At 33.7% G+C, this 26267-nt stretch overlaps 1 protein-coding gene across 9 annotated transcripts in view; it reads left to right on the forward strand.

The window, feature by feature from the left end:
* Positions 1 to 10235: 10235 nt before the first annotated feature.
* The window catches only part of LOC142626893 (disease resistance protein At4g27190-like), a 34466-nt gene continuing 18434 nt past the window's right edge, over positions 10236 to 26267 (forward strand). Inside the window, exons 1-7 of one of the 9 annotated variants that reach the window (XM_075800605.1) lie at positions 10272 to 10421; positions 10758 to 10928; positions 11161 to 11230; positions 14248 to 14429; positions 14658 to 14737; positions 18179 to 18310; positions 18529 to 18608. The gene's annotated coding sequence lies outside the window, so the exon portion shown is untranslated. Of the gene's footprint in view, positions 10929 to 10957; positions 11231 to 14247; positions 14430 to 14657; positions 14738 to 18178; positions 18311 to 18528; positions 18609 to 26267 lie in introns of those variants that run through there. The other 8 variants (XM_075800607.1, XM_075800610.1, XM_075800603.1 and 5 more) reach the window with 8 other exon arrangements.

Consider the following 26267-nt stretch of genomic DNA (forward strand, 5'->3'; position numbering starts at 1 on the left):
TGGCTCCTTATTAACACCTGTCCTTCACATTTGTGCAGGTTGCAGGGCAAGTCTCAAGTAGTTCAGGATGAGTTGGTAAGGCTTGGTAAGCAAATGTTGAATAGTTCTGAGGGCACCGGGGCTCTAGCCTTGGAACTTTGTCATGAATTTGAGGATAAGTTTCTCCAGCATGTTACATCCGGTGAGGTGAGGTTTTCTGTCTTTTTGTTTTTTTGTTTTTTTTGTTTAGTTCAGTAAACTTTAGTCTTAAGCATGGAAATTTTCCAATTCGAAGGATTTTTTTTATTTATATTTAGCATTTAATCTTTCTAATCCCTTCAATTTATCAATAAATGAAAGTGTTTATTATTTTGAAATTTATCTACATAATATACCTTCTTGTAGTCAAGAAGTTTTCCTCATTCATTGGTCAACATTTGCCCTTGCTGACCTTGGGAATTTTATTAAAGGTGAAAGATCTCCAAAGTTGTATCAAGGTTGTTGGTTGCTGCCCATCTCAATTCTTATCAATAAAAAAAATAAGCGGATCTCTTACTCCAATGTAAAGTGGATGAGTTTGGAAGAACAAGTGCATTGATTGGATTTTTTTGCTCCTGTCCCCTGGGGAATTAATATATATATATATATATATATATATATATATATATATATATATATATATATATATATATATATAACTTGTTATTTTAGTTATTTAGTCTCTTAGTATTCCTTGCTCATTATATGTTAATTATTTCCTTGTCCTAGGCAACTAGTCCTCAAACGGCTGGTCAACAAACTGTAGGATTTACTTTGACCTCTCATTTATTTTACAGCTTGGGTACACCAAAAAGCAAGAGGAAAGACATTTTCGTGGAGTCATCACTTTGGAGGTAAGGATAACAGTTGATATTGTTATACTGTCGGATATGTGATTATTCAGTGTTGATTGGAATTACCTTTATATTTGTTGGAATTACCTTAAATATCACTTGTCTTATTGTTGAGATAGATGCCAAAGTGATTGTGGATGTCTTCCAAAATCCTGCCTATAAAAATAATAATAGATACAAAAGAACGCAAGTTGCCTCTCATAAAGAGTTGATGAGTTATGCTAGGTTTGGTTCATTGGGAGGCTTTTTACCTTCACAAAAATAGCATTATTGTTGTGATGTAGGCAAATAAATTTTTGGAATTTCAGTGTATAGATGCTTTGTGGAAACTAGAAAGTTTCTCTATTTTTTGAAATATTGTTGTTATTATGATTGTTATATCCTGCTGTTTGAACTGTGGGCATCAATTTTGTGTTTCATTGCTGAGAAAGCGTAGGAAAGTCAAAGGAAAATAAATGTTCCTAGTGTAATTGTGTTCCTTTTGATCTTCTTGAAGGCAAGAGAGAAGCTGAACAACAGCTAGAGAAGCAAATTGCCAAAAAGCAGAATGGGGATGAGGGTGTAGAGAAGACTATTGTGAAGTATTCAGGGGTTATAGCTGCGTTCAAAACGCGGTCATAGTTATGGGCTAAAGCCGCGTTTTCAAAACGTGGCTTTAGCCTATCACTATGGCCACATTTTTGAAACGCGGCTTTAGCCCACAACTATGGCCGCGTTTATAAAAATGTGGCCATAGATCCCTCAAGCCTATAATCACATATTTTAATCCATGGGTAAAAACGCGGCCTAAAAAAACGCGGCTATAGACCAAATCGTCCTATCGCCACATTTTTTGACCTATAGCCACATTTTAAAAATGCTGCCTAAGAACTTTTTTTTGTAGTGAGAATAATCATATGAGTTTTTGCCTAGATGTAATAAATGTCAAGATGTTCGTGCTTGTGGCTTATTTATCATGTACAAGAAGTTTTACGTCCATTATTACTTTGCGTGCACCATGGATTAATTAAATTTTATATAAAGTAAATGAAGATTTCACAAATATAATCGACGTTCCAAAATTAATTAAAAATATTTTTAGTTCCTTATATGATATGAAGTTTCTTTTTTGGTCAAATATGATATGAAGTTTCAATATATAAATTTTGTTGCTGGTGCTTTATAATTTTTTTTTCCCCCTAAATAATACAAATCTTAGGTAAGCATGCTTGATTAGTTGTATGCATATTGTAAGTTTGTAACTGACGTAATACAAGTTTTACATATAAATTAGTAGTATATCCGTACAATGTACAGATTAATTAAAACTTCTATCGAAAATATTATAATAATTAGTAGGTCACTTGAACCAATAAATTAACTATTGGAATGCATATATATGTTTACCCACTTGACATGGAGGCAAATTTGTAGTGTGCAATTGTTGTGTTATATTAAAAACAAAATTATGATAAATGATTTAAATTATATATATATATATCATATAATTTTAGTTGGAGAAGAATTTTAAAACTTAGTTGGGTTTTTGTTCGCATGTACGTTTGTTTTGGTAAAGCATCTCGTTTTTTAATGGAAGATTGGGGTTTGATCCTTGCCAGCCCTATATTGAAAATTGATTGGTAGCGTCTTGACCTTATAATAAAAAGTAATTATCATTAAGCAGATTATAAGAAATTTGGTTTTTAGTGACGATATTTTGTCATCACCGAAAATTACATATTAGCAAAAAGAGTAAAACTTGGGTACAGTACTTAAGTGTTACTCCTTAGGTTCCCCTTTTAATATTCTGCCATGTGGATTTTTTTCTCATAGAATGGAAGTGTATTTTTTAGTTACGTAGCCACATGATTGAATTTTAAAAGGGGAACCTAAGGAACAGTATTTAAGATATTGTACCTAAGTTTTGTCCTGTCAAAAATATTGTGTGGTCGCTAATGATATGATAATATATTAGCAACATGAAAATGACATTAGATGATATTTTCTTGTGGTTCTCAATAAAAAGTAGGTCATAATACAACTTATAGTCTTAAAGAATTGTATTATCTTTTAGTCCATATGGAGTAATAACGTGTCACTTTTTTTTTTGTCAAGTCATCTAAGGAACTAAAAGTGATTACCATTAACATTAAGGACTATAATCACCCATGGGGTAAACTTTAGCAACCGACAACATATTTTAGGAAAGGGTAGTTGTTAGTGCACACACCGTGCACAAAATTTATTTTTTGATTTGAAATATATAAGTAATAAATAAATATAATATATATGTGTGTGTTATTTTTTGGATTTAATTTTTTATTATATATATTTAGCTTAGTCCATTCTAAATAAATTTTCTGGTTCTGCCACTGAATAATATTCACAGTTAAGATGAGAGATTCAATGGCACCATTATCGCTACGTTATAATCTCCTCTCGATCAAGTATGGTGTTGACCTAAAATTAGAAGAAGGCAAGGGAATGTAATCATATGGTTCTTTGTAGCTTCTAATGGAACTAGGAAGTCATTTGACAAACCTTAGAAGTAATAAGTCATACATGTAATAGCATCGGAATTACTCTTATTTTTATATTTTTGACTCTTAAGAGTTATCTTTGGAGTACAAACTTTGTTGTTCGTACAAGTCCGGCATATAAGAACCTCTAAGTTACTTTTTTTTTTTACTCTTAGAGTTACCTTTGGGGTTATATTGTTTCAGTGGGTGATTCCACGAAACAAATTTCATCTTGATTGGTACAAGTTTACTCCATCAACCGTGGCCCCTGCTACTTTGGAAGAATGTGAAATATTCAAAAGTTGGTAACATGACCAGGCAACATTCAGCCAAAAAAAAAAAAGACCAGGCAACAGTAGATGTTATGTTCCGCCGACGCTAGAAGACAAACACAGTCTCAAAGTAAAACGAGTGGGAGCGGTCCCTCCTGAGTTTGAAAATGAATCGTAATGCATAAAGCTGCACAGCTGCATTCCAAAAAAAAGTAGATCGCATGCGTGCAAAAGCTGCATTAAGATTCCTACAGTGTGAAAGTGAGTCAGAATTGTGAGCTACTCTTCAAAAAGTGACTCAGTACAAATAGTATGCTCCCTTACACAATATACTATCGGTTTTTTTTTTTTTTTTTTTTTTGGCAAAAATGCACTTTTGGTCCTTATATTTTGGGTCAATTTTTATTTTGGTCTCAAAATTGATTTTTTTGCTAATGTCATCCCTAAAAAAAGAAAATCGTTTTTAAAATGGTCATTTCCATCAGGCTAGAAACGGAGAAATCTGACGTGGCTAACGGAATGCCCTATTTGCTGACGTGGCGCTGACGTGGCTATTAAAATATTATTAAAAAAGATTATTTGACAAATTTTAAATGCCATGTCAGCATTTTAATTTTTTTAAATAAAGCCACGTCAGAAATTTTATATAAAAAAGAAATTAAATTTAAAAAAAAACCTTAAATCTAATTTAATTAAAAAAACAACTTGTTTCTCAAAAAAAAAAAAAAAAACTAGGTGTTCTTCGTGTTCTTCCCATCAAACCCAGGAAGAACTCAAACCCACATTCCCAAAAAAAAAACCCAGCAACCAAACAACAAACACATACCCAGATCGGCAGAACCACAACAGCACACCACAACAGAAACAAAACCCAAACCAACAGCACACCACACGGCCAAACCCACAAATTTGACCACCACTTCCACCGTCACCCACCAGCCACAACCCCAAATCACAGCAACAGAAAAAAAAAAAAAAAAAAACCACAACTTCTCAAGAAATCACCACCATCCGCAGCAAGAAAAAAAGAAAAAAAAGAACCCACAAACCAAATCAACCAAATTGGACCACGACTCCTACGATCCACGCTCCGACCCATGAACAATCAGACCCACGCTTTGATCCACCATTCGATCCACGCTCATGACTCCTTCGATCCACGCAGACCCACGAAGAGAGAACAAAGAACAGAGAAAGAGGGAGAGAAGAAGAAGCCTCCGCGACGTTGGGTGCTGGGTTGGTGGGTTTGGGTCTCGGCGTGAACAGAGAGCAGAGGGAGAGAAGAAGAAGCCTCCGCGACGTTGGGTGCTGGGTTGGTGGGTTTGGGTCTCGGCGAGAACAGAGAGCAGAGGGAGAGAAGAAGAAGCCGCCGCGACGTTGGGTGCTGGGTTGGTGGGTTTGGGTCTCGGCGAGAACAGAGAGCAGAGGGAGAGAAGAAGAAGCCGCCGCGACGTTGGGTGCTGGGTTGGTGGGTTTGGGTCTCGGCGAGAACAGAGAGCAGAGGGAGAGAAGAAGAAGCCGCCGCGACGTTTGCTGGGTTGGTGGGTTTAGGTCTCGGCGGCGAGAACAGAGAACAGAGGGAGAGAAGAGAGGGCAAAGAAAAGAAGTGAGAGAGGAGAGATAATTAGATTTAAGGTTGGGTTGTGTTTGTTGTTGGGTTTGAGTTCTTCCTGTGTTTGATGGAGAAGAACACGAAGAACACCTTTTTTTTTTTTTTTTTTGAGAAACAAGTTGTTTTTTTAATTAAATTAGATTTAAGGTTTTTTTTTTAAATTTAATTTCTTTTTTATATAAAATTTCTGACGTGGCTTTATTTAAAAAAATTAAAATGCTGACATGGCATTTAAAATTTGCCAAATAATCTTTTTTAATAATATTTTAATAGCCACGTCAGCGCCACGTCAGCAAATAGGGCCTTCCGTTAGCCACGTCAGATTTCTCCGTTTCTAGCCTGACGGAAAGGACCATTTTAAAAACGATTTTCTTTTTTTAGGGATGACATTAGCAAAGAAATCAATTTTGGGACCAAAATAGGAATTGACCCAAAATGTAAGGACCAAAAGTGCATTTTCGCCTTTTTTTTTTTTTTTAAATTTATTGAATTGTAAATGAACGCGTTGATAAGCAACTTCCGTTTCATATAAATCTTGTTTATGTTTATTTGTTTATAAGTAAATTAAGACTGAACTTAAGTTTTAAATTTTTTTAATAAACCAACTAAGTCTAAGAAAAAAAAAAATGTTCTTAAATAAGTTAGTAAATTATAAGACTTAATACACAACAAGTTGAGCGTATACTCAAGTTTCATATATGTTTACTAAATAAACTCATTATACCTATCTTAATTATGACATGTCTAACGAATCTTAAGTCTTGATGTGGCATTTTCAAATAGAAGCTTGTTTGGTAAGAGATTTTTAATAATGTTGTTTAAGTATTGTGAAAATATATGCATGCTAAAAAGTGTTATAAAAATACGTGTTGTGGTGTTTAAATACTGAAAACTGTTGTTTAAACAATAATACCAAACACCCCCTAGATTTTAAGTGCTAGAAAATATTCCTCAAACCACCAACTTTTGCCCTAGTAACTAGACCTTCCTCATCCGATGTGTCATCCGCTCAAATGCCTAAAACTCCATCTTAGAGCACTAGCATTGGGAAGTGTAAACACTCCCAGTTGCTATTTTACAACTTAAGCCATCCAAAACCCACTCCATCCGGATTTGCAAACTTAAAACAAATTTGCAACTTATAGGTCTATTTGGGATTCGCAAATTTTGCTGAAATTAAAAACTTTTTACTGAATGTACTATAGATAAAGGTAAAAGTTAGCTAAACTAATACAGTGGGACCCGTAAATAGTATCAAAAAGTGCCGTTGGCTCATAAATATTAACAAAAATAAGCAAAATAGTAAAACAAGCTAGTAAAAAATAAGCTATCCAAATAGACACTATGAATAGAAAGGTTGCATATATTACTGTTCATAGGTTGTAAAAAATATATATATTATTTTAATATGTGGTGTGTGAAGAGAAAAAGTGAGTAGGAAAAAAGATAGAGAATAATACTTTTTATTATTTTACTAGGTAGTTTATATTATTTTATTAAGTTGTATGTAAAAATAAAAATTAGGATGTAGGGTGAGTTGTAAAATAGGTTGGTAAACTAAATAAAGTAGTGTTTGAAGATGCAATTTTTTTTTTTTTGCATAGCCGAATGTTAATGCTCTTATGTATCTACCTTTACCCAGCAATAGTCATCCAGATTTTACTAATCCATCAGATCTCATTATTAACATCGCCCATTTTCATGATAGAACATGAATTTGAATCTAAATTTGATCATTAGAAAATTATCCAGAAATATCTCTCAAACAATTGGCATTTCTTTCCAAGCAATTTCAAAAAATAAAAATAAAAATTATGAGCTCAGCTTAGTTGACAGAGACTCTGAAATCATTACCCACAACCTAAAGACAAGTGAGCAGACTCAAATATCCCACGTCAATGTACAATCAAAACAATACTCAGTCCATCCCTCTAGGGAGACACCAAAAAGAAAAAGATTTTCAAGCAAATTTGGTCCTCAATTTTACGATTACTGGGAGTACGTGGATGCATGGTTCAAAGTATTTTATATTCAGAATATAGAAATGAGCCATTCTTGGTTCTACCATTTTAATACAAGAATGCCTAAAATATGCCTCTACCTAATTAGTTTCTTGAATGGTGGACTATTTTTGCCCCTATACAAAAAAACTATTGTATTTTGTTGAGAGAGAAAAAAAAAGGAAGTTAGAAATATAGATTGGATAAATCTATTCCTACGCTCCTAGTACTAAAAAAAATTTATAGTACATAAGGGAGAAAAACTAAAGTTTCGAGGAAAAAAAATTGTAACACTCTTTGAAAATGAAAAAGAAAAAGAACAAGAAAAAGCAAGCTAAATTAGAGGGGTAAGGACGGATAAGTAATTTAATTTTTCATCAAAACCCACTCAATTTCCCCAATTTTCTCCCCATATAGGGGAGAAAGCCATTTCACCTATAATTTTTTTGTGCCCAGGGAAAAAAAAAAAAACAAAAAACTCCTAGGCCTTACTATTCTCACTCCCACACTCTCCTCCACAGCCAAACATACTTTTCCCCCTTATTTTTTTTTCTCCCCACAAATCACCCCACTTTTCTTCCTAACTGATCAACCCCTAAGTGTCACCCATGGTAATTGGAGCAACGAATATATATATTTTTTCTAGTATGTATTTGTGTTAGTCAGATATTCAAATCCTGAAATCAAATGACAAGTTGATGACATGTTAAAAATAATAATTACAAGTTAACTCTAAGCATATTGTAAAATTGAGTATGGGTTTATATATTTTTGTACTATGACTGTTTGTGAATGTCAAGTTTGTTCCAGAAGTCCTAGATAGTGAGAAATAGAGTTCTGTTACAGGAAAAAAAAAAAAAAACACATATCCTTTCCAGGGCAACTAAAAGGGTAATAGTATATAGTATAAGTGAAAAAAATAAAAAACAATTTGGGTGTCATTAGGCTTTTTCTAATAATAAATTAATAATGCTAACGCATGACTCACATGACTCATATATTTATACTCTTTGAAAAGGACCCGGACACACTACCATTTTGATTAGGCCGGACCCATTAGGGCACTGCCATGTTTTACTTTTATATACAGTTATGATAGTTCTATGCTATCTCTATCTCTTTTAATTTTTTTTTTAATTTTTTATAATTTTATCAGATATCATTTTGAGAAGATTATTTTTCTTGGTTTTATCGAAGACTACAAACAATAATAATTCTAATAACAATACCTCTAGCGCACACTCTCTCATTATTGTAGGTGGATGAGAATGGTTGATAGAGGAAAAAATGGTAGATACATATAAAAATGAAAGGACAAAACTTAAGTACAGAATATTAGATGTTGTTTCTCATGTTCTTCTTTTAAGATTCAGCTATGTGACTACTTAATTAAAAAATATACTTCTATTTTATAAAAAAAATCCACATGACAGAATTTTAAAAAGGAAACCTAAGGAACAACACTTAAGTACTATATCTAAGTCTTGCTCAAAGTGAAAAATAGTTATAATTCATCATATATGATAATGGTGAGAAATGATGATGTAAAAGTAGTAGTCCTAAATTAACTCCAACAACATGCGAGAAATATCAATTTTTTATATTTAAAAAATGTTATACAATTTTTCACAACTGGGCTGCATATCATTTTACATAAGCCCACAATATTTTTTGTACTACTCACAATCTGTCATGTCAAAGTTGTGGCAAAAAATTTTGTGGTCCTAAATTTTTCTCTTTGAGCTAACATGTTCGGGTGCTACTAACTAATATTTTGAGTCACTCATTCGTCATTCGATGTTAAACCTTTGTCTACCAACTTCTTATTATATGAGGATCCTCTTTGTTTCCAAGTGAAATGGAGAGCGTCCATATTTAACTATAATTAATTTAAACTTGTTAAATGGTTGTGGATAAGGGGTATTTACTATTTTTAGTAAGAGAGAGTCTATAGAAACAAAAAAGATGACAAGAAGTTTAATATATGTTGATGTGACAGATTATTAGTAGTATGTAAAAAGTGATGATATCTATGGTGGATCCAAATAAGAACTAATTTTTTTTTTTACTAATTTAATTATGGCATTACTATTTGAGTCACCCGTCAGACAATGATGTTATTTCATCTACCAACTTTTTAAAGAGAATTTACTTTTATATAAACTATTGTATTTTTTGATGAACTATATAAACTATTGTATTTTGATCTCTATCTTTATCTCTTTTATTTATTTTTAATAATATTATCATAATCTTTACCGGCTATCATATTTGACAAGGTATGACGCGTGGTGACCATAGATATTTTATTTTATTTATCTTTACTGGTGAGTCCATTGCTTTTATTTAAAGACTAGAATAACTATTACAACAACAATAATTCTATGAACATAACCTTTATCTCTATTTCTCACAAATATCCAATGTGGTTAACTGTGGATGATATAGACAAAAAATGGTGAGTCTATTTGAAATTAAAAGGTAATTATACACAATTTATCACATAAGATAATTATAAGAAAGAGTGTTGTAAAGGTTGTGATCATAGAATAAGTTCTACAACAACAATAATTTTGAAACACAACCTTTGATAAATGTTTTGATGCTAGAATATAACCCTATGTAATATTGCTCTTTATTTTGCCATAATTGTAATGTGACAAATCGTATATAATAAAGAAGGAATTATAAGTACATATAAAAATAACACGTAATTAATCATAATTTACTATATACAATAATAATAAAAAATGTTATAAGGGATTGTAAAATTACTCTCGCTTTTTGAGTCATCCGGCAAAAAAAAAAGAGTAAAGGGAAGTGTAAAATTGCTTTCGCTTTTTTTAGTCATCCATCAAACAATGATGCTGTTGTCTGCCAACTTTTAACTTTGCCAAAAGTGAAGATACTGTTCAGAGGTTTTAATAATAAAATATATCGTTTAAGCAATTATTTGTAACATACAGTAAAACGACGCAAATGCCCCTTGAAGAATAAACCCATTTTGCATTTTCAATATTGTTTCCATATTACTGTATGGGAGATACACACATCCTCGCATGCTTGAATTCACAACACATATCTGTTTACATCGTGTCTTCGTCATTTTCGGAATCCTTTTGAATTCATTCACATGTGGCCATAAGTATTGCATTAGTTTGATCTGTGTGAGTAATCGTTGTTTTGCAGTTTAAGGCGGAAGTATCAGAAAAAAGAAATTCAATTTCATTGAAATGAAATCCAGTTGAAAGAGATTGCACCCTCTCTTCGTTTTCAGTTTTCCTTTGAATCAAATTTTTGCTGTAGTTTCTGTGTTGTCGTCCTCTCGTTTTGTTTTTCTCTACTTCAACGAAAAAAAGGAGTGATATATTTCTTGCTTCCTAGTTCCTACTTTGCATCTTATTTAAAAAAAAAAAAAGGGGGCGGGGGGTGGTTTCATCTTACTTCCTTTGCGATTTGTCATTTCCTCAATTTACTTTTTTCAAAAATATTTTTCGTGGCAGCTTTCGTGCTCTCATCCTCTCAGCTACTGTTGCTCCATTTCTCACAAAAAAAAAAAAAAAAAAACTAGACGCTTCCAACTTTTCACTTTGAAGGTTTTATTCACATTGGTAAGTAAAGGGTGCAGAAAAAGTAAAAACACAACTTTCAAACTTGCGGCGAGAAGGAGAGAGGTAATTTGTTTAGTTTCTTTATTTGAAATTTTCTTTGATTTAGGGGTTTAATTTTTTTTTATTATGTGAGTGATGGAAGGAGAGAGAGAGAGAGAGAGAGAGAGAGAGAAAAAGAAGCAATGGAATGTGGTCTCCTAGGAGCTAGGACCCCAACAAAGTCTCTAAGTTACAGTACATATTTTCTGCCCTTCGCGTTCATTCTCATTCACCAAATTGACCGTCCTTTATTCAGTTGCTCTGCAGTCCGATGGAGGTAGCGGAAAACAACTTGTTCCTGCTTCGTTGATAAATTATAATCCGAGGTACGTACGACCTTTTATAATTCCTTTTTCTCATTTTTAGCTTTATTCTATTCTTACTATATTGGTCTATGTGGAGTTTAATTTGTGTTTGCTCCAGATTTAGATCTGATTCTGATATAAAAGTATTACAATTTTAATGGGAGAGATTTTTTTAGAGTTGGTTGAGTTATTTTGATAGAGAAAAACTATACTATCGCATTTTGTACTTTTCTTTAAAATAGTGAAAATATTACAATTATGTAGGCGTAAGCAAATTGCTAAAATACGTAAATTCTCGTGTTTGTGTGATTGCCTTGTGGGTGTGTTATTTTTCTATTTATTTTTCGCATATCACAAATCTGGGAATTCGTGTATATTTCCAAAATGCTATACTTTGCTTATAATGATTGGTACCTTGTTTGGTTTTCTTCCGCTTATACTTCCCATAAAGAAAAAGGCTTAAGATGAAAAACGAGAATGAAAACAAGAATCGTGATCCTTATTTGAAAAGCATTACTACAATCATCTATGTCGGAATTAAAAGTAAGAAGCAATGTTCTAATGAATTGTATCTTTAATAAGTGTAGCCTGTCTCTTTGTTCTTTCACTCTCACTTTTCTTAAAATAAGATATTGGTCATATCACGTAGGCAGGTGTGTCCATAGGTCGGTTCGGGTTAGGCTTGTGCCCAACCTGCAACTAACTTGATTAGATCGGGTGGAGAAGTTCTAGACCTGCCCCCAACTATAAATAACCATGGGTCGAGTCGAATTAGGCTCAAGTAGACAATAGTTGGCTACGATTTTGACTAAAATATAGAGATCAAACATTGAACTCTGAAGTCTGAAAAACATATTTATAAGCCCAAAGAGTAGTACACCATAAATCCAAAGAACACAAATCGAAATAAGGAGATGAAATAGCACAACCACAATCCAAAGAACTATGACTGAATGACAAAAAACAGAGAAATCTAACTTGAGAGAGAGAGAGAGAGAGAGAGAGAGAGAATTGTAAATCTGAATTGGTTTTAAAAAAAAAATATTATTGACTCTGTTTAGATTGTAAATGAATGTGTTCATAAACAACTTTTGCTTCAGTAAAAAGTTTGTTTATATTTGTTTGTTTATAAATAAATCAAGTTTGAGCTTAAGTTTTAAGCTTGTTTAATAAACCAACTAAGCTTAAGAAAAAAAATTTGTTCTTGAACAAGCTCGTGAGTTACAAGGCTTGATATACAACAAGTTATGCCTAAACTCATTTATAAGCTTGACATGTGTTTACTAAATAAACTCATTATGCCTATCTTAGTTATGACATGTTCAACACATCTTAATGTGGACTTTTCAAATAGATTTCAAGTGCTAGAAAATATTCCTCTCAACACACCAACTTTTGCCCTAGTAACTAGACCTTCCTCATCCAATGTGTATTATCCTCTCTCTCTCTCTCTCTCTCTCTCTCTCTCTCGGCTGAATCAATGTGTTATCCTCCCAAGTGCCTAGAACTCCATCTTATGTATTTTCCTTTTACCAGCACTAGTCATCCAGATTTGACCAACCCATCAGATCTCATTATTATCATCACCCATTTTTCATAATAGAACCAGAATTGAATCTAGATTTTATCACTAGAAAATTTTCCAAAAATATCTCTCAAATAATTGGCATTTCTTTTCCAGCAATTTCAAAAAAAAAAAAAAAAAAATTATGAGCTCAGCTTAGTTGACAGAGACTTTGAAATCATTGCCCATAACCTAGAGACTAGTGACCAGACTCAAATATCCCACGTAAGTGTACAATTAAAACAATACTCAGTCCATCCCTCTAGGAAGACACTAGAAAGAAAAAGATTTTCAAGAAAATTTGATCCTCAATTTTACGGTTACTAGGAGTACATGGATGCATTCTTCAAAGTGTTTTATATTCAGAATAAAGAAATGAGCCATTTTTGGTTCTACCATTTTGATACAAGAATGTCTAAAATATGCCTCTTCTTAATTAGTTTCTTGAATGGTGGACTATTTTTGCCCGTCCAAAAAATTCTTGACCATGTCATGATCTTAAATTAATGAGGCTTTTCAGAAATAGGCCTTTGGTTCATTTAATCTATCATCAATTTACAAAAATCTCCCATCTCTTTTCAAAATTTTTTTTTAACTTTACTCTCCCAAGAATCTCCCATTGGAGTTATGTAATCATTCCAAATTCACCATTAAATATTAGTCTCAAGAGAAATTCATGGTAAAATGGTGGGATACATTCAAAATTGCTAGAATAGTCAATTTTACTCAACAACCAATAACTTCCCAAGCCAACAATCTCAATTTTTAATTGAAAGATCAAATATTCAATCAAATTTTACCAAACATTCTCTAAGGAATAGTTAAGGTAAAAACTGAAGGATGCCCTCTCTTTTCTCAGTGGAGAAAATGACAAAAACAGTAACTAAGAAACTGAACCCCGCCTAGGCTATAGATTCACATTCACAAGATCCAATTTACTATTGCTGAGTGACTGACTATGAGCAATTCAATCAATCAAAACATGGCCCTACCACTTTGGAAAAATGTGAAATAATTCAAAAAGGAAGTAACATTATCAGACAACAGCACATGAGAAATTATGATTGACAGAAGAAGACATCAATCAATCAAAATGTGGCCCCTACCATTTTGGAAGAATGTGAAATAATTCAAGGGCAGATATTAGAAGACAACAAGCACTGTTTCCAAGTAAGAGCAATTTATCGAAGCAAAATTTGACAAAAGCGATCCCCGTTCAAAGAAAACAATACGAATTAAGATATTGTTGCAGTTTTTGTGTTTTCATCCTCTCATTTTATTTTTCTCTACTTCTTAAAAAAATATATTAAAAAAGTCAGATTCTTCTTACTTACAACTTTTCATCTTATATAATTCCCACAAAAAGAAAAAAAAAACCTTTTCATCTTGTGTGTGTATATATACATACATACATACATATATATATATATATATATATATATATATATATTAAAAAGCTTCATCTTAATTTCAGTTGAGAGTTATTCTTCGGTTTGGTTTTTCTTCTGCTCCATTTCTCTCAAAAAAGGAAAAGAACAGAAAGAGCTGGACGCTTCCAACTTTTCACTTTGAAGGCCAATTCTTCACATTGTTAAGTCAAGGGGGGTGCAGAAAATGTGAAAAAGAACTTGCAAACTTGTGGCACGAAGGAGAGAGGTACTTTGTTTAGTTTTCTTTACATTTTTTTTTAAAAATTTATATTTATTTAAAATTTTGTTAGATTTGGGATTTTTAGTTATATTTATTTATGTGTGATGGAAGGAGTTGGAAAAAAAAAAAAAAAATCCAACGGGAAATGGCTTCTGCCTCGTAAAATGTGGTCTCTAAAGAATTAGAAATTTTTTGTCCTTCACGTTTATTCACGAAATTGACTGTGATTTGTAGAGTTGTTCAGTAGTCCGAGTGGAGTTAGCGGAAAACAACCTGTTTCTACTTCATTGATAATTTGGTATCCTAAAGAGAAGGTATGTACGACCTTTTATATTTACTTTTTCTCATTTGTTGCTTGATTTGATTCTTGCTATACTTTTCTTTATACCACCCATAAAGAAAAAGGCTTTAAGGCGAAAATAGAAGAATGGAAGCAAGAATCGTGATCCTTGTTCCTAAGGCATTACGGGAATCATCACTGTCGGACCTAATAGTAATACTAACTAATAAGCGATGATTCAGTGAATTGTATCTTAAAAAAATGTAGACTGTTTCCTTGTTCTTGTGCTCTCACTTTTTTAAAAATTTGATATTGGTTGTATCAGGTGGTAGGGGTGTCCACAGGTTTGGGCTTTCACACAACCTGCAATCAAATTGATTAATTAGATTGGTTGGAGAAGTTCCAGACCCACCTCCAACTACATATAACCATGGGTGGAGTTAGATCAAGCTTAGGTGGACAACGATCAACTACGATTTCGACCAAAAGACAATGATCAAACAATGAACTCTAAAATATACAATGATCAAACAATACCGAAATACAATGATCAAATATATATTTTAATAAACCCAAGAGCAATAAACCACAAATCCAAAGAACACAGACATAAATAGAGAGAGATGAATATCACAACCTGGAAAAAAAAAAAAAAAAAACAAACAACAACAACAACAACAAACCAAAAAAAGAAAATCGTGCCTCAAATAGTGAATTTTTGATCACCAAATTTGACTAAACCAAAAAGGAAGACTAGAAACGCAACAAAATGTTATAATATTTTCAAAATACCTTTATTTTTCATCGTGGTAAATTTCGGTTTGATATATTACTATTTATTTTATAGAAATGTTATCTCCATACTATTTTCATAACAAATTCTAAATAGGAAGTCGTCACTAATTTTAAAATGGACCAACGAGTGATATCACTTTTTTATCCGTCAATAGTAGCTAACTACCTATGATTTGTAGTGAAATTAATGTGAAAATATTGTGGACTTATAGATTTATTGATCAATCACATTGGTTTTAAAGTAATCAATACAGATAAAAAAAACCAATTACAGTAATCAAAGACCAATTCTTAAAGCAACATATTTAATGCAAACAACCAAAGACACAAGATGTGGTATCAAAGTGGACAACCAAAGAAGAATTTCTTCCATGCAAAACTCAATACAAGGACCCAATCCCATAGAATAAAAAAATCAATACAAGTAAAGTAGTTACAATAGTACACTTAACAAAATCTTTGAACAACTAGATTCTTCGCTATAAGAGCATCAGCAGTGAGTGTGGTATATGCCAAATGTAAGGTGCATTTGGCATTTAGACTCAAAAACTGCTCAGCAATGAAAATGGCAAATTGGCAAAGGCCAAATTTTTTTTGCCGTATAGCTACAGTACCATCGTAAATGTAAGATGGTACTGTAGCTAAATGGGATAAAAAAAAATATAAATTTTTAATGCTCTCTTCCTGTTTATTTACCCGGGAATTTCTCTCTCCTCTCTCATTTTTTTTTTCTCTCTCTCTTCCTTCTCTCTTTCTCATTTGCTCTCTACTCTCTTCAGACCCAAGACTCTCTCCGATGACCCTCTCTCTCGCCGATGACCCTCTCGCCGATGACCCTCTCTCTCTGATAGTGATTCCGACGAGGCATCGGTGCTCCGATCCCTTTACCGATTCACTCAACCGATGAGGCATCGGTGCTCCGATGACCCTCTTCAAACCGACATTCTTGCATGTGTAGATGACCCTCTCTCTTCAAACCGACAAAATCAACTTCCTTCAAGCTTCCCAGCGGCGAATCCGCTTCCTTCAAGCTTCAACAAAATCGAGCTACCCAGCGGCGGTTGGGTCGCGTGGTTTGTGTCGGTCAGGTGGGTTGTGATTTGTGTGGGAGTGGGTTTCTGGTGGCGGTGGGTTTGTGATTGATGTGGGCATGGGTCAGGTGGTGCAGCGGCGGCATGGGTTTCTTGTTTTGATTTGGATCGGAGATCGGAGATCGGTGAGTGATTTGGGTTTTTACCGGTGGAGATCGGCGAGTTGTGTGGGTTGTGGGTTTCTGGCGGTGGTGGGTTTGTGATTGATTTTGATTTTGATTTAGATTTAGATTTAGATTTAGATTTAGATTTTGTGGGTTTCGGTGGTGGGTTGTGGGTTTCGGTTTTGATTTTGATTTTGATTTTTGATTTAGATTTAGAACGATGGTTTCTGGTTTGTGAATGATTTTTGGATTTTGGTTTCTGGGTGGTGCGACTGAGAAGGTGGACGGTGGTGGTGTGACTGAGAGAAGGTGGACGGTGGTGGTGGTGTAACTGATAGAAGTTTGACAGAGTAATTGAGAAATATTTTTATATTATTTTAATGTGTAGTATGGTAAAATAGAAGAATGGATGTTGAGGAATTGTAAAATTGTATTGTATAATTGATAAAGTAACTTTTTGAATGGTAAAATAGGATAGAATTAGGATAAATGAATGTGGATGCTCTAATTTCTACAAATTTCCCCCTAGCATTCTTACTACAATAGCCCCAAAACCTCTAGAATCTCTCTAATTAGATTTTTTCCATTAACTCTCGTTCACATGAATCAAAACCTTTGGCACTCCAAGAAACCTTCTTGAAAATTTTTCTGTAGTGAACCTCACTTGGAAGTCTTAGAAAAATTTTATCCCAATGTTGATTTTATAATAGAATTAATCAGTTTAACCAGTTATATAATTAAAGTTTTACCATTTTATTACCACAAAATCTATAATTCTTCAATTAAAGTAGTAAATCAAGAACACAACAGTATGATAACAAAGTGAAAAAATCAAGGAAAAAAATCCATGAGAAAACTACTTGGAGGATCCTAAACCAAAAGAACAAATTCGCTTACAATTGAAATATCAGTGTTAAAAATACTGAATTCAATAGTATTGTATTTCACAGTAAATGAATATACATGAGTGCTTTCACAATAAAGAGGAGTATCAAAGGATGTGGACATACCTAAGTCCTTAAGAAGCCATTATAGCCAAATGAGTTCAGATGTGATATCAGCAACAGCACGATATTTAGCTTCAGTATTGGAGCGAGTCACAAGGGTTTTTTTCTTACTCTGCCAAGAAATCAAAGAACCAAGGAGTAAGCGATAACCAATGGTATATTAGAAGACAACAGACACAGTTTCCAAGTAAAAGCAATTTATCGAAACAAAATTTGACAAAAGTGATCCCCGCTGAAAGAAAATAATACGAATAAAAATAATGCTGCAGTTTTTGTGTTTTCGTCCTCTCATTTTATTTTTCTCTACTTCTTAAAAAAAATATTAAAAAAAAGTTAGATTCTTCGTACAACTTTCTGTCTTATATAATTCCCACACACAAAAAAAAAAAAAAAAAACCTTTTCATCTTGTATATTTATTATAAAAAAAAGCTTCATCTTAATTTCAGTTTGGTTTTTCATTTGCTCCATTTCTCTCAGAAAAAGAAAAGAAAAGAAAGAGCTGGACACTTCCAACTTTTCACTTTGAAGGCTAATTCTTCACATTGCTAAGTCAAGAGGGTGTAGAAAATGTGAAAAAGAACTTGCGAACTTGTGGCACAAAGGAGAGAGGTACTTTAATTTGTTTGGTTTTTTACTTTTTATTTTTAATTTATATTTATTTAAAATTTTGTTAGATTTGGATTTTTATTTTTGTTTATTATGGTGATGGAAGGGGTTGGAAAAAAAATCCCAACGTGAAATGGCCTCCAAAGACCAGAACCAAGTCTCAAAGAATTAGAAATTTTTTGTCCTTCACATTTATTCACATAATTGATTGTCATTTGTAGAGTTGCTTAGCAATCCGAGTGGAGGTAGAGGAAAACAACCTGTTCCTACTTCATTCATAATTTGGTATCCTAATGAGAAGGTACATACGACCTTCTATATTTACCTTTTCTCAGTTGTTGCTTAATTTGATTCTTGCTATACTTTGCTCGTAATGATCAGTCCCTTGTTTGGTTTTCATCTGCTTATACCACCCATAAAGAAAAAGACTTTAAGACGAAACCAGAAGAATCGAAGCAAGAATTGTGATCCTTGTTCCTAAGGCATTACGAGAATCATCTCTGTCGGAATTAATAGTAATACTAACTAATAAGCGATGATTCGGTAAATTGTATCTTTAAAAAGTGTGATTTTTTCCTTGTTCTTATGCTCTCACTTTTCTTAAAATTTGATATTGGTTGTATCAAGTGGGTAGGGGTGTCCACAGGTTTGGGATTTTGCACAACCTGCAACCAAACCGATTAATTAAATTGGTTGGAGAGAGAGAGAGAGAGAGAGAGAGAGAGAGAGAGAGAGAGTTTATTTGGTACTAACGCACAAATAAAGTAATAAACTAACGTTTCTTTGCTCAAATAGCAACTGCTACTCATTTCAAGACCATCTCATTTGCACAAAAGGCAAACAAATAGGTTTTATAATTTTATTCTGGCCATTGAAATTTTCTTAATTTTGTTGTTTTGCTTTTTTCGGGTTTGAATTTCTAGGATTTAGTGTGCTTATTTCTATGTTTGTTTCCTAGAAAAAACAATGGAAAATGAAAAAGCTTTTAAAAAAAGTTGAAATAATTTTTTTTTATTTAAATTCTGCCTAATTTGGATTTGAGTTGCCTATGCATACTTGATCTCGTGTGTTAGGATTGAAATGTTGTGTACATAGTCTTAATGATACCTATGCACCCTTACACAAAAACTAGAATTTTTGATTTCCAGATTTATCTAACCCCAAAATTTAAACACAGAATTAATTAAATAATATGAATATGACACTAAAAAATAAACGAAAACTAGATCATGGTTAAATTAACATTAGAGAACTAAGATCATGACATCAACCAAATCAAATAAGAGTACTCAATCAAACATCAAAATTTGAATTATTTAGATTGTTCCTAACAAGGTAGAAAATCACGAAATAGGAAATTACCTTGCTTATGGATCTAATTTGAAGATTTTAATTGACATCTGAGTGCATACAACACAAATTTAGTTTATGATTGCAAGAGCAATGGAAAAATACAATAGAACTTTGGTATCACAACTCATTAACAAATAAATTTCTAAAAGGTTTTGAAAATGGCGTGGGTTTTGAAAATGGAGTTAAAAACAAGTTTTTGCCTCAAGAGACTCGTAGAGAGAGGTTTTTGAAGATAAAAAAGTGGTCTTGTGCTAGTGAGAAAGAGACTAGAGAAGAAAAAGGGAGTTTTGAAATCATATAGGCAAAAATAAATTCTCAATTTAAGTGATTTGTAATTAAGGCATAAGGTGGGTATTTATGCTTGATAACTAGGATTTTAAAGGGTTGTAGAGCTCCCTAGAGGTTTGGGAGCACCCCCACCAAGATTTAAGCACTTTAGGGCCTATATATGGAACTTTAAGACTGCTGAGGTGAAGCTGCAAATAGGGCTCTGATCTTGCGTACATAACTTTGAGCTTACGTATTCAGCTTGGCCTAGAACCCTAATTTCCTGATAATACGTCTGCCCAACTTGAAACAGCCAATACTTACTCATTGTAAATCCAAATTATGCAACATTTGTGTCCATTTTGAAGCCCTGAATGTATAATTTTTAATGGAAAAATCCTCATTAAAAAATTTCGCTTGGGGTCAACAACTATAGGCAAAAGTGTAAGGAAAAGTTCTTTTTAGCATCATTTCCTATTTGTTGTGATTACCTATGGACTATTTTGAATACTTTAATTATCTTTAGTTGACATATGTCAAGCTCTTCATTAGGGTTGCCGACTAAAGATTATTAGCTAGTGCCAAATGGGGTGTCTACAATTGCTTCATTATTGGGTTGTCTAGTAGGTCTAGGGGTTTGTTCTTCTACTTAACCTTCCTAACTTTGAGAAATTCTCTATATTTCGTTGCAACAAATGTCATGTTCTCATCATTTTAATAATTAAGGAATGCTCTTGTACAAACCCTCCAGTAGGCATTGGAATAATTAAGGAATACTCTTGTAAAAACATAAGGGTATTCATGCCATCGAGGATTAAGGATCAAACTCAGGAAACTAAACCCTTATAGAGTGTACCCATGTGCTAATACTACTTAAAAAACTTGTTAATACCCTTATGTTTTTACGTCAGAATTTATAGATTTGTTGATCAATCAAACTAGTTTTAAAGTACTAGTATTCAATACAAATTGAACGCTTTTAAACCCCTTAAAACAGCATGATTAACATAGTTAATTAGCAAAGTAATTACTTAGTCAAATTAAATAGATCTAGGTTAACACAAATATATCATATCATGTAAAGTAGCGGAAATATAAAGAACACAATGATATGATGACCCAGAAAAACCACACGGTAAAAAACCTGGGGAGGATTTAACCTAGCTATCCTCAAGGTAAAACCGAATTCGCTATGAAAGAATTGAAGTTTACGCAATAGCGACTTAGACCACTAACATCCTATTGCTACCTTGAGTAAGAAACTTACTACCACGACCACGTGACAGCTTCGAGTTCACGGACTACTTCTTTCATGAATTCCTAGCAAGCACAAGCACTACCGCTTGTATATCTTTAAGCTCTCGAATCTGCAACTGAAACGATCATCAAGTCCTTGACATAATCTTGATCCTTGATAACCCTAAGTATGTGTGAAGGCAAACACCTCTAGATCTCACAAAAGATTCACACACACAGCATAAAAGGCATTAACAACAACCCTCAAACCGTGGCTAGGGTTTTCCCTTTTATACCTAGGGCAAAACATAAAACCATACACGACAAAACGGGCTTGCGCTGAGTTAGAAAATTCTGCAGAAAAAACATTCTGCACAACTTTCGATCGATTGAGTCTAATTCTCCATCGATCAAGCCAGGTATAAATGTACAGTAAATCCTGCAGCAACTCGATTCCAACTTTACATAAAAAGCACATACTTTGAGCAGTCTAAACAAGACTAAAACGTTTTGATCATGATTTGCCAACATTGCATATTAAAGTTCTAATACAATAGTTCCTAATTCCTTAGAACCTAACAAAACACAAACTTAAACAAAATGCTCAAAGTTTACATAAAAACAACCCATTACAAAAACATAGCCCAATATAACAAATTTAACCTAACTACTATCCATCAGTTGCAAGTGTAGACAGCAACACGACTGAATCAACATGTATATTCCTGTAACACTTAACAAACACATAAATGCATGTGTGGAAAATACAAGTAACACAAAACATAACTTCTTGATATCACATAACACACAATAAAGACATAACTTCTTGATATCACATAACACACAATAAAGACATATATCATGAATAACCTCATAAAAATAAATAAATAAATAATGTGAAACAAGAAATATATAAACAAAGTAACTCCCCCTATCATGAACACATATATCACATAATACATCATGAGCCAAAAAAGTAAGTACAGAGTGAAGCACCTAGATACAATCTAAAAACTCCATAGCTCCAAACAACACAAAATCTCCCCCTAACATCAAAAACTACAAAAAGCTCCTCTCTCTACACCATTTGCACTCTCCCTTTTTGTGACGAATTGTCAAAGGACACTCACTCATCATCAAAAGGAGGTGGCAGTCTAAGACTCTCCAAATCCGTTCACAAAGCACGAAGCTCATCAAACATGTCCACCAAAAGCTGACCATGAGCCGCCTGAACGGTCATGATAGTCTCCAACATACGTCGAATGTCTAAATCATCTAAAATAGAAGGCGGAGGAACATCAGCAGCAGCAGCAGCAGGATCGACAGACGCCTCAGCAGTAGTATCACTTGTAGAGGAGGGAGGAGGAGGAGGTACGACACCAGAAGACTCAACTCTAGGACGTTTAGAGCTTACTTTCAACTGAGCATCTCTCTGCCTAAGAAAGGTGGCACCTATAGGAGCGATAACATGAACAGGCTCAGATACGAGAAACTCCTCTAAACCAAGATGTAGAAGAATCCGGTGAATAAAAACGGGGAAGAAAAAAGCATGAGCAGTAGAACTGCTCCGATGAACCTCAATCAAAGATCGAATGAACAAATGAGGAAAGCTCATAGGAGCATCAGTAACAAGGGTGTACAAAAACGCACAATGCTCTAAAGTAATGGTGTGCAAATGAGAGATAGGCCATAAAGAATGACAAGCAATCCGAAGGAAAAGATAGTGAACCTCAGTAAGCTCAGCAGAAGTGATCCGAGGATCATAACCCTACTAGATAGAAGACCTAGTGATGTAAGACATGATGTCGTCTAGGGGAGGAGACTCATCATAAGAGTAAACCAGATGCTGAACTAGAGGCACCCCAAGAGCAGAAGCTACTACCGAAGGGGTAATGGTGTACTTATCACCACGAATCCAACTCCTCACAAGAGTGTCGGCATCATAGGAGTGGACAGAGAGGTTCGAGTAGAACTCTCTAATCAAGGTAGCCGGAGGGGGGTGAGATATATCTAATAAAGGTAACCAACCCCGATGCTCAAAAGTTCCTCCTAATCTCGGGATCTACCTCATCTAGAAGAACCTTTCTCTCAGCCCAAATGTTCCTCTTAAGGTTAAGCGTTACATATGTCTCTTGGTGTTTCTCACTCAAGAATCTCTCACTCTTAAAGGATGGAGCAGAAGAAGAGGAGGATTTTTTGTTGGCTCTAGTTTTCCTAGGCATGGTGCTAAGGAAAGGACAAGATACACAGAAAAGAACCAAAAAGAAAACAAGAAAAACCAAGGGCAGACTGCAAGTTAGCACAAAACAATATAGAAAATAACAATCTATATGATGCATGAACAGTATAAGCAAATGATGCATGCTCTAATGCAATGAGAATAAGTTCAATGTAACTTTAAAATTACAAAATTGGCTTGAGCATAGAGTTTATATCAAAAACCCAAAATTTTGAAAAACCACTTGTACAATTTTCAAGAAATTGACCAATTGATCATTAAATAAGATAGATAACACATTATAATGATCAAATTAATCAATTCAACAAGCCAATTTCATCAAATTAAACCCAATTGAACAAAAACCCCAATTCGGGTAGTTTTAAGCCCTAGAAATTCCAATTTTTCACAAAATCCCAAGTTGATCAAATTAAATCACTAAGAATAGTTGTATATCATCCCACAACAAAAACCCATTGATCAATTGAGAAAGAAAAGGCTTAAAACATCTAAAATCCCAAATTTTCATAGGTTCGAAAATCCCTCTTAAATGCATGATTTAATGCATGAAAAATGAAAATATTGAAAAAGGAAGGGTATACTTACCGGCCTTAGAGGACAAAAACCTTGCAAAAGAATCGAAGGAAAACGACAAAAATCTTCTTTGACCCTTAGACCGATCGAAGAGAGAGAGAATAGTGTTTGAAAAGTTTTTGAAATAGTGATGAACACGTGAAAAACAAAGTTTTGAAAAACTCTCTTTGCGATTTTCGATTGATCGAAAATCAGGTTCGATCGATCGAAAATGCCTTCGATTGATCCAATAGCGATTGAGCACCAATTGAAACAAACAGGGCCAAACCAAAATTTTAATCGCAATTTCGATCGGTCAAGTAACAGATTCGATCAATCGAAATTCTAGAAAAAACAAATTTTTGAAAAATCAAAGCCATTTTATGCAAAAACTCCTCAAGGTAAAATCGAATTCACTATGAAAGAATTGAAGTTTACATAATAGCGATTTAGACCACTAACATCCTATTGCTACCTTGAGTAAGAAACTTACTATCACGACCACGTAACAGCTCCGAGTTCACGGACTACTTCTTTCTTGAATTCCTAGCAAGCACAAGCATTCTCGCTTGTATATCTTTAAGCTCTTGAATCTGCAACTGAAACGATTATCAAGTTCTTGATATAATCTTGATCCTTGATAACCCTAAGTATGTGTGAAGGCAAATACCTTTAGATTTCACAAAAGATTCACACACACAGCATAAAGAGCATTAACAACAACACTCAAAACGTGGCTAGGGTTTTCCCTTTTATGCTTTGGACAAAACATAAACCCTACACGTAAAACGGGCTTGGGCTGAGTTGAAAAATTCTGCAAAAAAAACATTCTGCACGACTTTCGATCGGTCGAGTCTAATTTTCGATCGATCGAGCCAGGCAGGAATGTACAGTAAATCCTGTTGCAACTCAATTCCAACTTTACATGAAAAGTACATACTTTGAGCAGTCTAAACAAGACTAAAACGTTTTGATCATGGTTTGCCAACATTACATATTAGGGTTCTAATACAATAGTTCCTAATTCCTTAGAACCTAACACAAATAAACAAACCAACCATAGTACTCAAGTACCAAAGTACTCAAGTACGAAGTGGGCAACCAAAGAAGAATTTCTTCAATGGAAAACTAACTTCAAGGACCCAATCCTATAGAAAAAATCACTACAGGAAAATTAGTTACAATATTATACTTACAAAATCTTTGTACAACTAGACTCTGTGCTATAATATCGACAAATTTCCCACTTGCATTCTTACCACAATAGCGCCAAAACCTTTCTAATCAAATTTTCTCCATGAACTCTCCATTCAAAAGGATCGGACACTTTGGCATTCCTAGGAACCTTCTTGAAAAATTTTCTATAGTGAATCTCACTTGGAACTATTAGAAAATTTAAATCCCATTGCTGATTTTCCAACTTGATTAGCTTGACAATTTAACCAATTATATAATTCAATTATTACCATTTAATTACCACAAATTTAATGAGTGACCAATAAAGCAGTAGAGTGGCGAATAAAGAACGCAACAATACGGTGACAAAGTGAAAAACTGAAAAAAAAACAGTCCAAGGGAAAACCACTAAGTTGTTCCTAAACCACAAGAACAAATTCACTAATAGAATCAAAATTCTTACAATTGAAACCCACACACATTCCAAATTGCTACCTCTATTAGTGACTTACTCATGTGACCATAAGTAGCTCAAATTCAGTTGGACTTTTCTATTTTGAATTCCTTCTCACGAACTTCCTGTTCCTGACTCCAAGGACCACCTTGAAAATTTGATCTAGTAGTACTTTCGGGCTCACAGGTTAGTTAGGCAAAGGCTAGGGTTTTATTAATTATTGCCAAAACTCAACAAGACTTAAAATTTTATTCATTATTGCCAAAACTCTATAAATATGAACCTAACTAAATTTTCTTTTGTAGCACAAGATGAACAAAGAATAAGGTTTTCAGTGTAAGCATAAGGTATTCTCAAAATAGCATAGAGCCTAGCGGCCTTTTTCTTGAAGGAAAATCGTGCAAAACATGGTTTGTATAGGTGCAAAATGTAGGCTAAAAGACAAAGCAAAAATTCCTGGTTCAAATAGGAACAAGAAAACAAAGTTTGACAATCTTGCTTGAGCAAGCCTTGAACGTGGACAAGCAAAGTCTCGGGTTGAATTATTTTTTGTTTGGAACAAAACTCACTTTTGTTTTAGCGAGACTCCTTGTTTTTTTGCTCGAATAAGATACACTTTCACTCGATTGAAATCTTCATAAATCAATTCTTTGAGCATCTTCATGGTAGTTTGTGGCTGACTT

This window comes from Castanea sativa, chromosome 3, assembly GCF_040712315.1.
Source record: "Castanea sativa cultivar Marrone di Chiusa Pesio chromosome 3, ASM4071231v1".
NCBI lineage: Eukaryota > Viridiplantae > Streptophyta > Magnoliopsida > Fagales > Fagaceae > Castanea > Castanea sativa.